This window comes from Crocodylus siamensis, chromosome 4 (genome assembly GCF_052110815.1).
Source record: "Crocodylus siamensis isolate JL-2025a chromosome 4, ASM5211081v1, whole genome shotgun sequence".
NCBI lineage: Eukaryota > Metazoa > Chordata > Crocodylia > Crocodylidae > Crocodylus > Crocodylus siamensis.
Genome location: NC_143398.1, coordinates 173,995,314 through 174,011,059, shown reverse-complemented (window position 1 = coordinate 174,011,059; position 15,746 = coordinate 173,995,314).

The following is a 15,746-nucleotide window of genomic DNA, read 5'->3' as shown; positions in this document are numbered from 1 at the left end:
GGCTTTTGAGCCAACTAAGTGAGGCAAATGTAACTAGAGACAGTCAGGCTTCTTATAGATTTCATAGACATTAGGGGCTGGAAGGGACCTTGTGAGATTATCGAGTCCAGCCCCCCATTGCCATAGGCAGGAAGTCAGCTAGGATCAAGTGATCCCAGCAAGGAAAACTTCTATGTCATCTCCCTTGTCAAGGGCTCATGTCACCTGGTCATAGACGGAGATGAGGTTAGTCAGAGAAGACCTCCCAGTCACAAAGCCATGTTGGCTGGCCATCAGAAGCTTGCCTTCCATTAGTCTGGTGTTGATGGATCCCTTAACAATTTTCTCCACGATTTTTCCAGGGATGGACGTCAGGCTGATTGGTCTATAATTCCCCAGGTCATCCCTCCTCCCTTTCTTGAAGATAGGGACCATGTTGGCTTTTTTCCAGTCTTCCGGGACCTCACTTGAGTTCCACAAGTTTTCAAATATCTCTGCCAAGGGGGATGCAATGATGTCTTTCAGCTCCTTCAAGACTCTTGGGTGAATTCCGTCTGGGCCCGTGGACTTGTGAACATCCAGTTTCTCAAGGTGTTCCCTCACCTGATCCACAGGCCTGCCACCCACTCCCAGGATAGTTTGTGTCCTTTCTGACAGTGTGAGGCCCTTGGGAGGGTGAAAAACCGATGCTAAAAAGTCTTTCCGTGGAAAAAAAGGTTACCAACATTTTAAGCAGGAATTTTGATTTTGTATTAAAAATGTTTGAAAATGACTAAAACCAAAATAAAATAAATTCTCTGCTGAAACACAAAAAAGCATTGCAGAAAACTTTTGACAAAGGTATTGTTTATACAAAACCCAATATTCCAGCAAAAACATGACTTCAGAAGAAAAATGAGCAGCAATGTAGAGGACACGTCACTGTGATGACTTAGTTCTAAATTCTATTTCCTACTCTGCAGTGACCTGCTGGATGACCTTGGACAAGTTATTTCTTTGCTGTATGCCTCAGTTTACACATCTGCAGAGTGGGGAGAATAAACCAACTGCCTCTGTAAAGTGCTGTGCGATCTACTGACAAAAAGCACTATATACATTCCAGATATTAATAATCATGTCCCAAGTACCTCTCAATATCTCTTGGCACCACAGATAAAAACTACTAATAAAGGTACAGCAATGTAGCATCTCAATATGGAGGCCTAAAACACCATGGTTTGCTAAATACAGTTGAAGCAGGTACTAATTATTACATTGGAACTGCAGAAGTTTGATGCTTATTGTCAAGACTGAACTATGTCCTAACTTGTCCATTGAATCCTGCTGATCTGCAGTATTGAAGAATTTTACTTGAGATCCCTCAGGGGTAAAGAGTTGGATAATTGTTGGCTTTGCTTTAGCATTATCTTCCCACACACTAATATTTTGTCATATTTTACATTTTGGGAGTAGGAAGTGTTTCTTCACACCTGTATCTGTGGCCTGGGTGGTTGGGCTCTTGTTCTGAAGACATTTGCTACTACCAGATTGGCTGTAGAAGTTTACATAAATTCTTTTTTTGGGAAAAGTAATTTTATTACCAAAGGTTTATTTGGTAAAAAAACCCCACAGCCTTTTCCATCCTAGTGTTCAATTTCTATAGGATTCCAAACATAGGCGACACATGCCTCCTGAGCTGGGGGGGGCACAGCGACCGCACACAGGCAGCAGTGGCAGGGGCATGGTGGTGACAAGTGGGGACTGCCCACAGACAGCTGCACTGAAATCAGCGGCAGGGGCAGGCCAAGTGGGGACTATTTGCAGGCAGCCTCGGCAGTGTCGACGGTAGGGGAGAAGTCTCCCCATGGCTGACTGCCAACCGGGGGTTCCCCTATGGCCAGACGCTGAGCCCGGTAGTGCCGGTGGCACTTCTTGGGGAGAGTACCAGTGCTCCGCCTGCCCCCCCGCCCATCCCTAAGCATCTACTTTCTGGAGGGGGAGGGGGCACCAGCACTCTCAAGGGGTGCATATGCACCCCCCACACATTGCCTATGATTCCAACCCCAGGCTTTATTTCTATACTCACAAATATTTGCAAATATAAATTTGTGGATACAGTTATTGAGTTTTAAAGTAAAGACACAAAAGGAAAGCAAGAACTTAAATATGAGACCCAATACGTCCATTATTTTCTTCCCAAATGCATCAAGCAGTCAATAATGATTGGCCGTGATGGATTAGTAACCTTTCTTCACTTGTGAACAGTTACATGGCTGCTCCACAGTAGGTGGAGTTGTCTCTGTTGCTTATACTTCATCCCCACTTACAGGTAGGGAGGATGGGAAGGCTGTCCTCTCAGAGTGATAACTAACATTTGATTGACTGCAACCAGAACCAAACCAAACACCACCTAACTTGCACCCACTGACAGAAACACAATGAAAGGATGCAAAATAATATTTATTTCCATATGAGGTTGTAATTCTACTCCAAAGCATGATCAACTGCCATTGACTACATGAACTATATCAAGGAACATACGGGGTAGAGGTGGGAGTGCAGTCTTGTATTAGTTTCACTCCGGATAAGGGCCTGGAAGTTGAGGAGGTAGTACTATGATCGTCTGCAAACTGAATTTTTAAATCAATTTTGATTAATATTTTCTCCCTCTCTTTACTGATCTGCTGCTTCTAGTCTTACTAAATTGTTGTCAGGAGCCCTTACATTCAGATCATTTTCTAAATTACAAAGGTTTCAGCCATTTATGAGCTGCAAAAGGGATTCTATCAGCCTGAGAGGAGGAGGTTTTGTTAGACAGAGGCAATTGGAACGACTTGCCATTGCATAAGGAAGTTGATTTTCACTCATGTGATTTACCAAGAGTGGTTACTGAACACCCCCCCCGGTCCAAATGAAATGTCTACCTCAGCCTATCAGTCTAGCAAGATTAAAGCATGCTGGTGGTACATGTGGGAGTGATGTAGGAAAACACAGTAACTGCCCTACTACCATGCTTGGTGGTACTGATATGCAAATAATAATGAACTGACTGGAATTGAGTAGTCTGGAGTTCCACTTCTGGTTTTCGCACAAGCTTCCTGTGATCTCTGAGCCAAGTTCTACCTTGTGGAACTGCACTGAAACCCATGTTATCTATAGGCAAGATAAGTAGAGCCTTTAATTCTTATTGTGTTTGTGGTTTAATTTTAACCTGGTATCTTCCTGGTTTTATGCGTATTCTTCTGAACAGGGTTATGTCTTGTTAAAATTATCATACAAATTGCTCATTTCTTGTACAAAGATAATTGCTCCTATTTGTTGCACAGATTTACAGAATATTCCCAGGGAAGCCACTTCCTTTTACTGGAATGCCCACATCCATTGTTCTGTTCTTTGGTTTTTGTGTTTTAGTCACCAGGACTGATTCTTCTTTTGAAGTCTATAGGATTCTTTGTGTTGACTTCATTGGGATTAGGATGAGCTCCTGGAGCACCTCTACTTCAGCCCTGAAGATAGGTTAGGGAGGTAGTCCCAAGGCTTTCTGTGGACTCACACAGTAACAGTCATGCTTTACCTCTACCACTTTGGTTCCTCAGAGCAAAATAGATTCCTCAGATAGAGCCAGCAGCAACAACCTGCCATCTCGGATTTAACAATGGGCAGTGATAAGGGAAATTAGACTTGTCGTAAAAGGGGAAAAACCTGTGACAGCTATAGTTAACAATGTGTGTGTGCACCTGACACTTTCTGAAGATTCCCGTGAACAGGAGAAGTTCTACAAGCATTGCCTTATTGGCTTCAATAGTTTCTAAAAAAATCGCTACACCAGTTTTCTTACCTGCAGGCTACTTAGTATGATTCACAGTCCTGAAATTCACATTATAACCTGATTAAGAGATCATACTAAATAAGATTCCAGTGACTCAACAAAATGCATCACCTGGTATGAAAGATAAAGGATTAAGGCAGACATAGCATCTTATCACCCGTAACGTCCAGTTCTCTGTACTTTCCCCTCTTGCCTTTCTCACTCTGAAAAGGATTCACACTTTTCCTGTCTCCACTGGCAAAAAACACCTATTATATTTGATCAACAACTTTATTTTGATAGAATCCCACTGTTGCCAGCTCTCATGATTTTACTTGATGTCTCATGATATTTAGTATTTCTTCTTAAAGACGCATCTCCTGGAATCAGGTGATTACATCAGAATCTTGAGTTTTCTTTTGCAGAAAAGTATATTTCTAAGACACTGAGTGTGTCTACACATTGAGTAATGCACTTTTGTTAATGCACATAGAATTTAGTACTCCTTTGTGAGGAACTAGAAAAAGGTACATTAGCCTATTTTAATGCACCTTAGCAAACACGTGCGGTTTTTTGTGATGCTTTAATGCATATTAAATAAGCTAATGTGCACTAAAGCACACATGTAGACATGTCCACTGTTGCTTGCCTATGTGCCACATGCAACCTGTGAGCCACCAGTTGGAAAGCTCTTGTGTATAACACGGGTATACAAAATATAACTGTTCTGTCACACTTCAAACTTGTAACCCTGGCACACTTTTTCTGTGTTAGCCAGTCAAATCTACTAGTCCATTCAGTTGGCCAACAGTTATTATAGACTCTCTAGTTATACTTGCTGTGTCTTTTTTAAAATTTAATAAATCCTACATACAATAAACAAGGAACAAAAGTAAACTTTGCAAGGTTGATGCCCAGCCAACCCAGCTACTCACAACACCTTGTTCCAACTCTTTTTTTTAAATTCGCTCATTGATTTTTTCAAATGAAATCTGCTCTAAAAACCTCACTCTTTTGTCTTTGATGTTTTACAATTTATTTCTGTCTCCTTTCTGAATGCTATTCTGGAACACTTGTTTTCTGTCTGCCTCTTCTACATTTCATAATTCATGATGAAATTTGGATTGGAAGCTATCTGACTGTTGGCTTTGTCTGTTTCTGCTGCGTTATTTATTGTTCACATCATTGCTCCTTTTCAGTTTTTGTCTTGTGCCTTAGTAATAAAGGAATTGCATCAGTATATATAACATAACAGGATACTATATTACAGAGTTTTTGTAAAAAAAAGTTGTCAGTCACATTTTAGTTTGGTTTCATGCCATGTTTTTTTACTGATGGTATTTCCTACTACATATAAAATGCTTTCTAAAGTTCAAGAAGTTCAAGAAGTTCAAGTGCCTGACAGCTTAAGGACACACAAGTAGATTGAGGCTAGAGGAAAGAATGTGGAAAAGTAGATAAGTGATATACAAGTTAATAGAACTAGACCAGAAATGAAAGGGGAAAATGATCAATCTTATAAGGTCAAAAACATTAATAAAAAATTCAAAATATTTGAATGAGCTCTCCAGGATGATTCACTGCAGGCAGTAAAGAGGAAATGGGTACCTATATCTAATAAAACATGCAAATGATGTGGGGAGAAGCTGCCAAACTGGAAGATAAGGCTGAGTGAGGAGAGAACAACATAAAGCATAAAAAGGAAGTTTAAGCAGGAATCAAGTATAGTTATTTAAATTTTGGAAATGGTGAGAAGATACTTTCATGCAACAACAGATTATAAGGATGTTCAGTGACCTAGAAGGGAACTTGCTCATTATATAGATAAACAATCCATACCCCAAACTGCAGGGAGCTCTATAGAAAGATATGTATTTTTATCCCATTGCATTACTTGAAATGGGGTTGGATTTGGCTCCTCATAAGGGAATAGAAGAATTCTTAGAGGCAATGACAAAACTCCCATTGAGTTCTGAGAAATCAAAGAAAACTTGCCGAAGCTACCAGCTAATTAAATAAGTGCATTGATTTCCCTAGTTAGACAATTACAGAACGTTAATGCTGTGTAGCTAATTTCTTTCTTAGACTTAATATAATGAATGATCATTGATTCAATTGAAAGAAAAACTGTACATTCAAAAGAAAAAAGGCTTTGTTTGTTAAAACTACTCCAAGATTTGAATATAAGTCTTTATAGACTATAGATACTGGTTAGCTAAATGCCAATGAAAATCATAATTCCACTTGTCTACCTAAACTTCTCACTATTGGACAATAATCTATTCTGCATGATATTAAGGTAGAGATAATGTTGCAGTTTGGGGATTTGTCTGAACACAAACATTGGCTACCCTTACTTATTAAAATCCTTAAAGCTATTTTGAAGAATGTTATTCCATTCACATCCCAGCTAGCAATACCATGAAGGGCAGTCAGTCATGCCTGTCTACATATATGGATGGACTCAAATATTTGTACCCATAGTTTGTTGTAAAACAAAAACTGTAGTTAGAAACATCTTCCTGCTCTTCTAAAGTGTTCATACCACCGGTCTTCCTTCAGTCATAATCCAGAGTAATATCAAGAAATATATCTTTGCCAAAAAAGGACAACACCTGATTCTGCTGTCATCTCCTTCTGTTTCCCTCTTCTTCACAGCCTGCTTCCATATGGTTTTGAAGACATTGCCCCAGAGCCACAAAGGTAGTAGGAGTCTGATTCCTCCCACACTGAAATTAATGGGAGTTTGGCTCCCTGAAGGACAGCTCTGTCATTTAGTCGATGCTTTTTTGTGAGAAGCATCAGCTCAAGGTTGGTAAGCTGAGTGTGGGAAGAAGGTTTAATCATGTTCCTGCAAAAATGGGAGCCTTCCTGCTTCAGAGCAGACAGCTATGAAGGGGATGGAACAGTAGCAAGGGGTAACGGATAAGAGAATGCAGGGACACGGGGTGGTGAGAAAAAGAGAAGTAGTGAAGGGTAGCCTGAAACTCATAGGACTTTGTATTAATTTTCAAAACAAAGAGCTAGCTGTGCCAGCAATGACTAGCAATATTAAGAGAACCCCTGCTCCTTCTAGCATCAGTCTGAAACCATAAAGGAAGTGTTTGTCATTTCATCCTGGTGGCAAGGCAGCTGCCTTGAGAGTTTGGAAAGTGATATCCCATCAACATTAACATTACAGTTAAGAATCCACCCTAGAATTGTTTGCCAATACAGATATAACAAACATCTTACAATGGCAGGTTAAGCCTACATGAACAGTGTCAGTCAGTCATTGAAAAGGCTACTTTATAAGCCAAATGATCTGCATTACTCAGCCATCCCACTTGCATGCTAGATTGCCTAGCAGAGTTACATATTATACATGTCCTTGATGTTGCAGCTCATATCTGAAGCCTAAACTACACTTTTTCTAGTAACCCCATAGGCTTAGCTACAGCATAGACAGACCCATCTCATCCACTGAAGAATATCATAACAAGAATTTAACAGACAGAAAAGAGGAATGATGTCAATTGTAAAATAGCTCACATAGGGATGCAGCTGTTTGCTGCTACTGAAGATAAAGGGTGAAACTGTCTGAAAGACATACTGGGTAAACAAAAAGTTCTTACAAAAGACAACAGTGCAGTGGGTGAGAGTTTATAGGAAGCAAGATGTTAGGATTGTTTTACATGCCATTTGTATACAATTTTACTTCTAACTTTCCAACTCACAAGGCTATGACACAGAGTACGTCTTATAATTACTTCTTTTTAGGGCCTGAGGCTGCTCCCTTATTCACTCTTAATGGCATCTTTCTTGAGGAAACTTATTAAAAATCATTGAGGCTTTTGGTAGGTAGGCAGTAGTGAGCATGTTGGGGGGTGGTACAACTGTGCTTCTGTTTCTTCTTCATACTCCCCATGGAGTCTAACAGTACTATACTACAACCAGAGTGCATCTACACGTCACTGTATGGTCACATTGCTGTGGTGTTGTGCTTCAGTACTTCATTTTGGAAGTACTAAAGCACGGTACAGTATGGGCAGTTATGAGCAATACACGGCACACAGGTAGATTTTAGCACTATGCTGCTGTAGCAGCACACTACTGTATACCAGGGAAGTAAACTAGCTGGCGATCGCATGTTAGACCAGCATGATTGCTACATCGCCATAGCACATCATACGGCAACATAGCATGTTGCTACATCGCCATAGAGTGATGTGTAGACGCACCTCCAATATACCCTTATTTTTTGTTCCTTTGATGTTCTCCCCATCACAGCATGCACTGCAATGCTGACCAGTTTTCACTCAGAAGGATCCCAGAATACTTTACATCCGGTAGCCTCCATCTTGCCATGGAGCTCTGCAGGGCCAGTTCTCATTGCAGGAGCATGACTAAGTAGGAATACACAAAGCACTAGGGAAGTGAATAAATCCAAGCTATTACAAGTGCAGAAGCAGTAGGCAGCAGGCTGAACATCAGTGGTAAGGAGATATATTGAAGACAATCATTAGGGTAGAAACAGATTGTAAAAAATATAGGTAACCTGATAAAAAATAGCTATTAAGAAAATATTTGCAAGGGGCTAGGCAAAGTGACACAAAATGAATAACTTATTGGATGAATGTTGCCAATTTTCTCATCATGAATACTCCATTAAAAGATGATGATTTCCTACATTTACTAATTATTCAAAATTGTTTGTCCAGTTATTTCTGTGAATAATTCTGGACCCGTAACTTGTTTGAGAGCAGCTCCCTGTAAGTGTTGGAAAGGCGAAATTAGGGCTCTCGTGCTCAACTGTGAGGACTAGGAACCTCTGAGGGCTAATGAAAGCATGTTTCTATTCTTTGACTGGATTATTGCAGCTCTCAGAATCAAGCTTCCGTTACAAAACTGGTGATCTCAAGTTCAATAGTGCCAACCTGCATGCAATAATCGTGAGATTTTAAAGTTAATACTTTCTTCATCCTTTCTATTCGTTGTTGGGTATTTAACTTTTAGAGTCCACATTTTCAATTTTTTCTCTGCAGCCATGAGGAGTAATGAAAGCCAAGATTCTCAGCTCATCATGTAGAGAGAATATCAATAATCAAAAAACATGGCAACAATACAAATTCAGAAATTGTCTTCCAGGAATAATATGCAGTGCTCACTTACAATTACCTTTCCATGAACTTTTCTGCCAGTGGGCTTATTGACAGTTTTTTTGTTGAAATGGAAGATAAAAGCAGTACAAAGCAAAGGTGTTTAAAAACCCAGATATATCTGTGTATCGCCCTCAGAATAGCTAGTTCAAACCCAGATATCATAGGACTAACAGAAACGTGGTGGGATTCGTCCCATGACTGGGCAGTTAGCATTAGGGGCTATGGGCTTTACAGGTGGGATAGAGTGGGAAGGAAAGGTCGGGGTGTGGCACTCTATGTCAAGGAGCACTACACATCCTCTGCCAGCAGAATGGGATGAGAGGAAGGGCAGGCTGACGTGCTCTGGGTTAAGATTCAAGGGGACCGTGGGGAGAGTGATTTGATGGTGGGGGTCTGCTCTGACCCTATTTGCAAATACACCTTTTGTGCCATCTAATGAGTGTGTGTCTGTGATTTGATTTTAGTGGCCTCCAGAGAAACGAACCGCTTTTAAGCATCACTCTGGACCCTCTCCATGCTGTCCACGCCCCTCTTGAAGTGTGGTGCCCAGAACTGGACGCAGTACTCCCAACTGCGGCCTGGCCAGTGTCGCATAGAGGGGGAGGATCACGTCTTTGGACCTGCTCGAGATGCATCTGTGGATGCATGACAAGGTATGGTTGTTTCACAGCTGTTTCATGGCCACCTGCACCAAGCAGCTGAAATGACAATGCAAGTCTATAGGCCAATAAAATGTCACTAGCAGTATTTTCTTAGAAGCGATACTGATTTTAAACAGATTCACAGAAGTTTAGGGATAGAAGGGACCTCGTGAGATCATCAAGTCCAGCTCCCCTGCTCTGGGCAGGAAAGATTGCTGGGGCCAAATAACTCCAGCAAGGTATGCGTCCAGTCTCCTTTGTGCATTCCTCATCAGATCCCCACAAGCAGAAAGGGGAATTAAACCCAGGTCTTCCACATCCTGAGTGAATGCTCCAACCATCTCCTTTGACATCAGTGGTCTAAAAGAAAGTGATGGCTTCCACAATATTTGATCATGAATAGTACCATTCAAAATAATGAACATATTTCAAGCCTTGTACCAACAATACACACTGTATGTTATTTCTGCAAGACTTGCCATAGCTTCATTCTCCTATATCTAATTACTTGTGGGTATGGGCACACATAACACTGGTTTAAATGCTGTTTAAAATCAATAGTCTTTTGAACCAATTCACTATAAAACAGTTTGGTGTTATGTGTGGACACAAAGCACTCTGTGACAGTCAATCCCCAGGCACCTTCTGCCCCCAGCTGCTGTATCTGGCAACTGGTACACAGCCAAAACTCTCCCCCTTTTTTACCTTTTGTTGGCATTTTTTTTTATCAGTGAGCTTCCTTTTACTGTTTGATCAAGAAAAGCTATCTTTCTAACAGCCAACTGTGTCCTCACTCCTGACTTGACCATGACCCCTCCTCATACCTCCCCTGTCCCCTCCCCCAGGATCTGGGAACCCAGAAACATAGATTTAGGTACTCCTTGTATCCCAGGTAACAAATGGCAGAGTTCAGTCAAGTGCAGGCTACTGACCATTACTGAACTAATGTTTAGGAGAGAAGGGAAAACAGAAAAATTAAAATGCTCCCAGCCACAGGTCATCAACCCCTTGGGACCCCCAAGGCATGGGAACAAGAATGTCTTCTCCACCCCCATCTCTTCCACTCTTAGGTATGCTGGCCTGGGTGCTCATTCCCATCCCCTGGTTTCAGAGCTACAGTACTTCAGTGCCTAAAAGATGACCATTCTACCTGGAACGCTAGGGCACAGTACCTGTGGCCTGCTACCATTGTGAACTGGTTCCCACACATTAACATTTGTGAACAGTTCAGTTGTTATGTGTATTCACATCCTATAAAAATCCTTACCTCAATTCAGGTGAGGGTAAGATCATTACAGACCCTCCCCGTCACAAGGAGCATGCTAGCCTTGAGGAGGTACTCAAGAAATAGCTTGCAAGCTGCCAAGGAAAACACTTGGGTCAGAAACAGACTGTCACAGGGTGGGGTCCTCAGGGATGCCCGTGATACCCCTAGGTTCCCTTGACCGTGCCAATCCTACCCAATGGGCACCCTCTTTCTCATCTGCCACATCTTGGTGTACTACAGTAAATAGGGAGGCTGCCCTCAAAAAAGCCTTTGATCTGGTATCCCATGATCACCTCTTGGTGAAACCGGCCAATTGTGGCCTTGGGTCCACCACAATCCGCTAGCTGGGAAATTGGCTCTGTAGTCGGACCCAGAGGGTAGTAATAGACAGAAGTCAATCGTCATGGTGCCCTGTGACCAGTGGGGTCCCCCAAGGCTCTGTCCTGGGACCCATATTGGTCAACTTCTTCATTAATGATGTGGACATTGGAGTCAGAAGCGGACTGGCCACGTTCGCCGATGACACCAAACTTTGGGGCAAAGCATCCACGCCAGAAGACAGGCAGGCGATCCAGGCTGACCGGGACAGGCTCAGCAAATGAGTAGATGAGAACCTGATGGTGTTTAACACCAAAAAATGCAAAGTTCTCCATCTTGGGAGGAAAAACCTGCAGCATCCTTATAGGCTCAGCAGTGCTACGCTGGCTAGCACTACGGAAGAAAGAAACTTGGGGGTCATCACTGACCACAAGATGAACATGAGCCTGCAATGCGATGCTGTGGCCAGTAAAGCAACCAAAACACTGGCTTGCATCCATAAATGCTTGTCAAGCATATCCTGGGACATCATTCTCCCCTTTTACTCGGCCTTGATGAGGCCGCGGCTGAAGTACTGCGTCCAGTTTTGGGCTCCACAATTCAAAAAGGATGTGGAGAAGCTTGAGAGAGTCCAGAGAAGAGCCACACACACAATCAGAGGTCAGGAAAACAGACCTTACAATGACAGGCTGAGAGCCATGGGGCTCTTTAGCCTTGAAAAGCGCAGGCTCAGGGGAGATCTGATGGCCACCTATAAGCTTATCGGGGTGACCACCAGGATCTGGGGGAACGTTTGTTCACCAGAGCACCCCAAGAGATAACAAGGTTGAACGGCTATAAATTACTGCAAGACTGTTTCAGGCTTGACATAAGGAAGAATTTCTTTACTGTCCGAGCCCCCAAGGTCTGGAACAGCCTGCCCTCAGAGGTGGTTCAAGCACCTACATTGAACACCTTCAAGAGCAAATTGGATGCTTATCTTGCTGGGATCCTATGACCCCAGCTGACTTCCTGCCCTTCGAGCAGGGGGCTGGACTCGGTGATCTTCTGAGGTCCCTTCCAGCCCTAATGTCTATGAAATCTATGAAATCTATGAAGTTGTATTCTGGGCACGGTCCAGATGGACCCCACTGAACCCTGTGGGTTGCTGGACCCCTTTCGGGTCCTGCTCCAAAATGAATGCCTCTTGGGACACCCTCAGCCTTATGAGCTAGATGTGTGGCTCCAAACTGCCCCTTTACCACGCCCCAAGCCTCGCAGATGGAATTCACTCGTTGTCCCTTCAAGGCCTTGACTTAGCTTGGCCTTTGGTTATCACTAGGCTCTCCACAGCCCCGTCTCTCTCTTAGCGCCCCTTGGCACTGGGCTCTCTGGAGCCCTGTATCTCTCTCTGTCTCAGCGCTCCCTGGTGCTGGGTCTGCTTCTTAGTATTTGGGGTGAACAGACCCCAGCACCAGTGTGGGCACAGTATTCAGGGTGGGCATTAGCCTGCACCCGCAGCCATTCAGCTGACCGGGAGAGGCAGGGCCCTGGGACCCGTATAAACCCCAGAGCTGGGACTAGGGAGTCAGTTCCCTGCCAGCAGCCAAAGGGGAAGCAGTCTCCAGGGAGGAATTGCCCAGAGATGCTGCATCTGCCTGGTATGTGGCACTTAGGGCTAATGGGGAACTAGGAGCTCACCCAGTACCCTTGACTACTAGGCACTTAGTGCCAGGGAAGAAGTTAGACTTTTTTAAAGGGGCAGAGCACACCCTGAACTTTTTGTGTCATGTTATAGCCCAGGGGCTCATATTTTGATTCCTGTCTTATAACTTCGGAGGATCAGGCTGAGGCTATTGGGGAAGGAGGAGGCCTCATTGGGGCCCAGTACAGTGTGGGGACCCCAGCGCCAGTGTGGGAGCCATATTCGGGGTGAACAGACCTCAGCGCCAGTGTGGGCGCTGTATTTGGGGTGAACAGACCACAGCACCAGGGGGTGCCGAGAGAGAGAGAAACAGGGCTGCTGCCACAGTAACCTGCACCTGTGGGGTTCCTGCCTGACTGGTAGGGCTCTCTCCCTAGGCAGTTTCAGTCCTTAAAAGAACAGGCACCTTAGTGCCCTGCGACACAGACATTGCACTTTTATGTGATTAGAAATTGGTCTATACCCATAACAGAACAGAAGTTCAGCACACACAAACTGGTTTAAAAATGATAGAGCCTGGTTGAAGTTTCTGTCCCACCTCCCCCCACCGAAGGGTGGATATGTGTTCTGTTCACTACCAATCTAAACTACGCCTCTCACAGGAAACTGCATAACCTGAGTCGATTCCACCTCAGGCTTTTTGACTGCCCGTACCTAGCCTTAGACACAGGATTTGGAAAAATGCGGGGAAAAAGTGTGTGCTAGGTGCAATATTTTAAATTGAATTTTCACTACCTTCGAAGTGGTCATTGTAGTATGAGTATATAAAATCCACATCCAACTCAATAGGTAGGCCTGTTCTGCTATAAAGATATCTGGCATTGAAAGAGAACACAAAACAAATCTTTCAGTCTAGCAATAAAACGCAGGGAGTGTCATAGTGAAGATCACTGGGCCAGGTAGATTGTTTAGGTACAAGGCCGTAAGCTGATTTATGCAATCGTTTGAAAGTAGTTATGTCCCATGACACAGTCTCTGTCATAGATAATTGCCTTTGCAGTTTTTTTACCCTACATATATTCTTACATATATAAATGCAATCTTGTCTCCCACAATAAATTAAACTACATGTATAGAGAATAAAGCCTTTTCAAAATAAATGTCATTGAACTGAATGCAAGACTGAACAGACTGCCTTAGAATGTTTTTCTTTTCTTTTCTTTCTTTTTCCTCTTTTTATGTTTTTTGCATATCCATGGTTGCCTACCCATGATCTTGTCTGAAGGATCTGTACACAACAGTCCTTGATAAGTGAATGGGATAGAAAGTCCTTTTTATATGACTATTGTTTTGAAAGTAAGCAAGATTCTGTGGCTTTACAGTGATTTGAATAACAGCAGAGTTATAACTAGTTATTATTATTTGTCTGTTTCCTTATGGTAGTACCCACAATATGCTAAATGTCTGGTACACATTTAAGAAGGGACAGCCTTTTCCCTTGATACAAACAACCTAAAGCTCCAGTCCTGCAAAGACATAACAGACAACTGACTTTCTGCATGGGAGAAATCTAGTTAAGCATCTGCTTAAGTGTTTTCAGATCTGGGGCCAAAGGCCAGGTGGAAATTCTGACAAGTGCAAGGTACTGTACGTGGGGAGGAAGAACCAGCAGCATACCTACAGGCTGGGGAACTCCCTTCTCATCAGGACAGGGGCAGAAAAGGATCTTGGAGTCATCATTGATGCCAAGATGAACATGGGCCGCAAATGTGGGGATACAGTCAGGAAGGCCAACCGCACTTTGTCATGCATCCACAGATGCATCTCGAGCAGGGCCAAGGAGGTGATCCTCCCCCTCTATATGACACTGGTCAGGCCCCAGCTGGAGTACTGCGTCCAGTTCTGGGCGCCGCACTTCACTGGGATGTGGACAACATCAAGAGGGTCCAGAGGAGGGCCACCCGCATGATCGGGGGTTAGCAGGGTAGGCCCTACGAGGAGAAGCTACGAGACCTGAACCTGTTTAGCCTCCACAAGAGAAGGCTGGGGGGGGATCTGGTGGCCATCTATAAACTGGCCCAGGGAGACCAGCGGGGAACGGGAGAGGCCCTGTTCCCCCGAGCACCACCCAGAGTAACAAGGAATAACAGCCATAAGTTGACGGAGAGTAGTTTCGGGCTAGATATCAGGATGCACTACTTCACCAAGGGAAGTGGTGCTCACTTCTTCCGTAGGAGTCTTCAAAAGGAGGCTGGATAATTACCTAGCTGGGGTCGTTTGACCCCAGTACTCTTTCCTGCCCATGGCAGGGAGTTGGACTTGATGATCTGCTCAGGTCCCTTCCAACCTACCAACTATGAATCTATGAAAGCAAGTCAGATACTAGGAAACAGGAATGACAAAAAGTGACACAGTACAAATCAGCAAGAAGCCTAATCAGAATCTCATGTTTCAGGACAGCCCAGGCCCTGAATAGCTAACATTGACTTGACAAGCAAGATTAATGCTCGGGATCTCAATATTGTTAGGCAGGAAGGTGTGACACAAAATTACATGGAATGCACACACACACAATGGACATACAAAAATTATCAATTCATACATACACAGTTAAACACCCACTCAGGTTACAGTGTGTTAATGTATGGGGGTGCTTGGGGTGCTTGGTGACTAGGGGAGAGAGAGAGATTTCGGGAGCAGAGTGGGGAGTGGACCCAGGAGTGGAGTGAACGGGGAGCAGGTTGGGAACAAGGGTTGGAGCTTAGAGAAGCCGGGAGCTGAGAGACAGTGGGAAGTTCAAAGACCAGAGCTGGGAGTGAAAAATGAGCAAGAGCAGAGGGCAGAGCTGGGATCAAGAAATGAGCAGGGAGCAGAGTTAAGAGAAGAGCCAGGAGCAGCAGTAAGACAAAACCCAACTCGGGGTTCCAAATAACAGTTTTATTAGACAGAAAAGGTGGTAACACAATATTTGGTTTACAAATTATTGGTT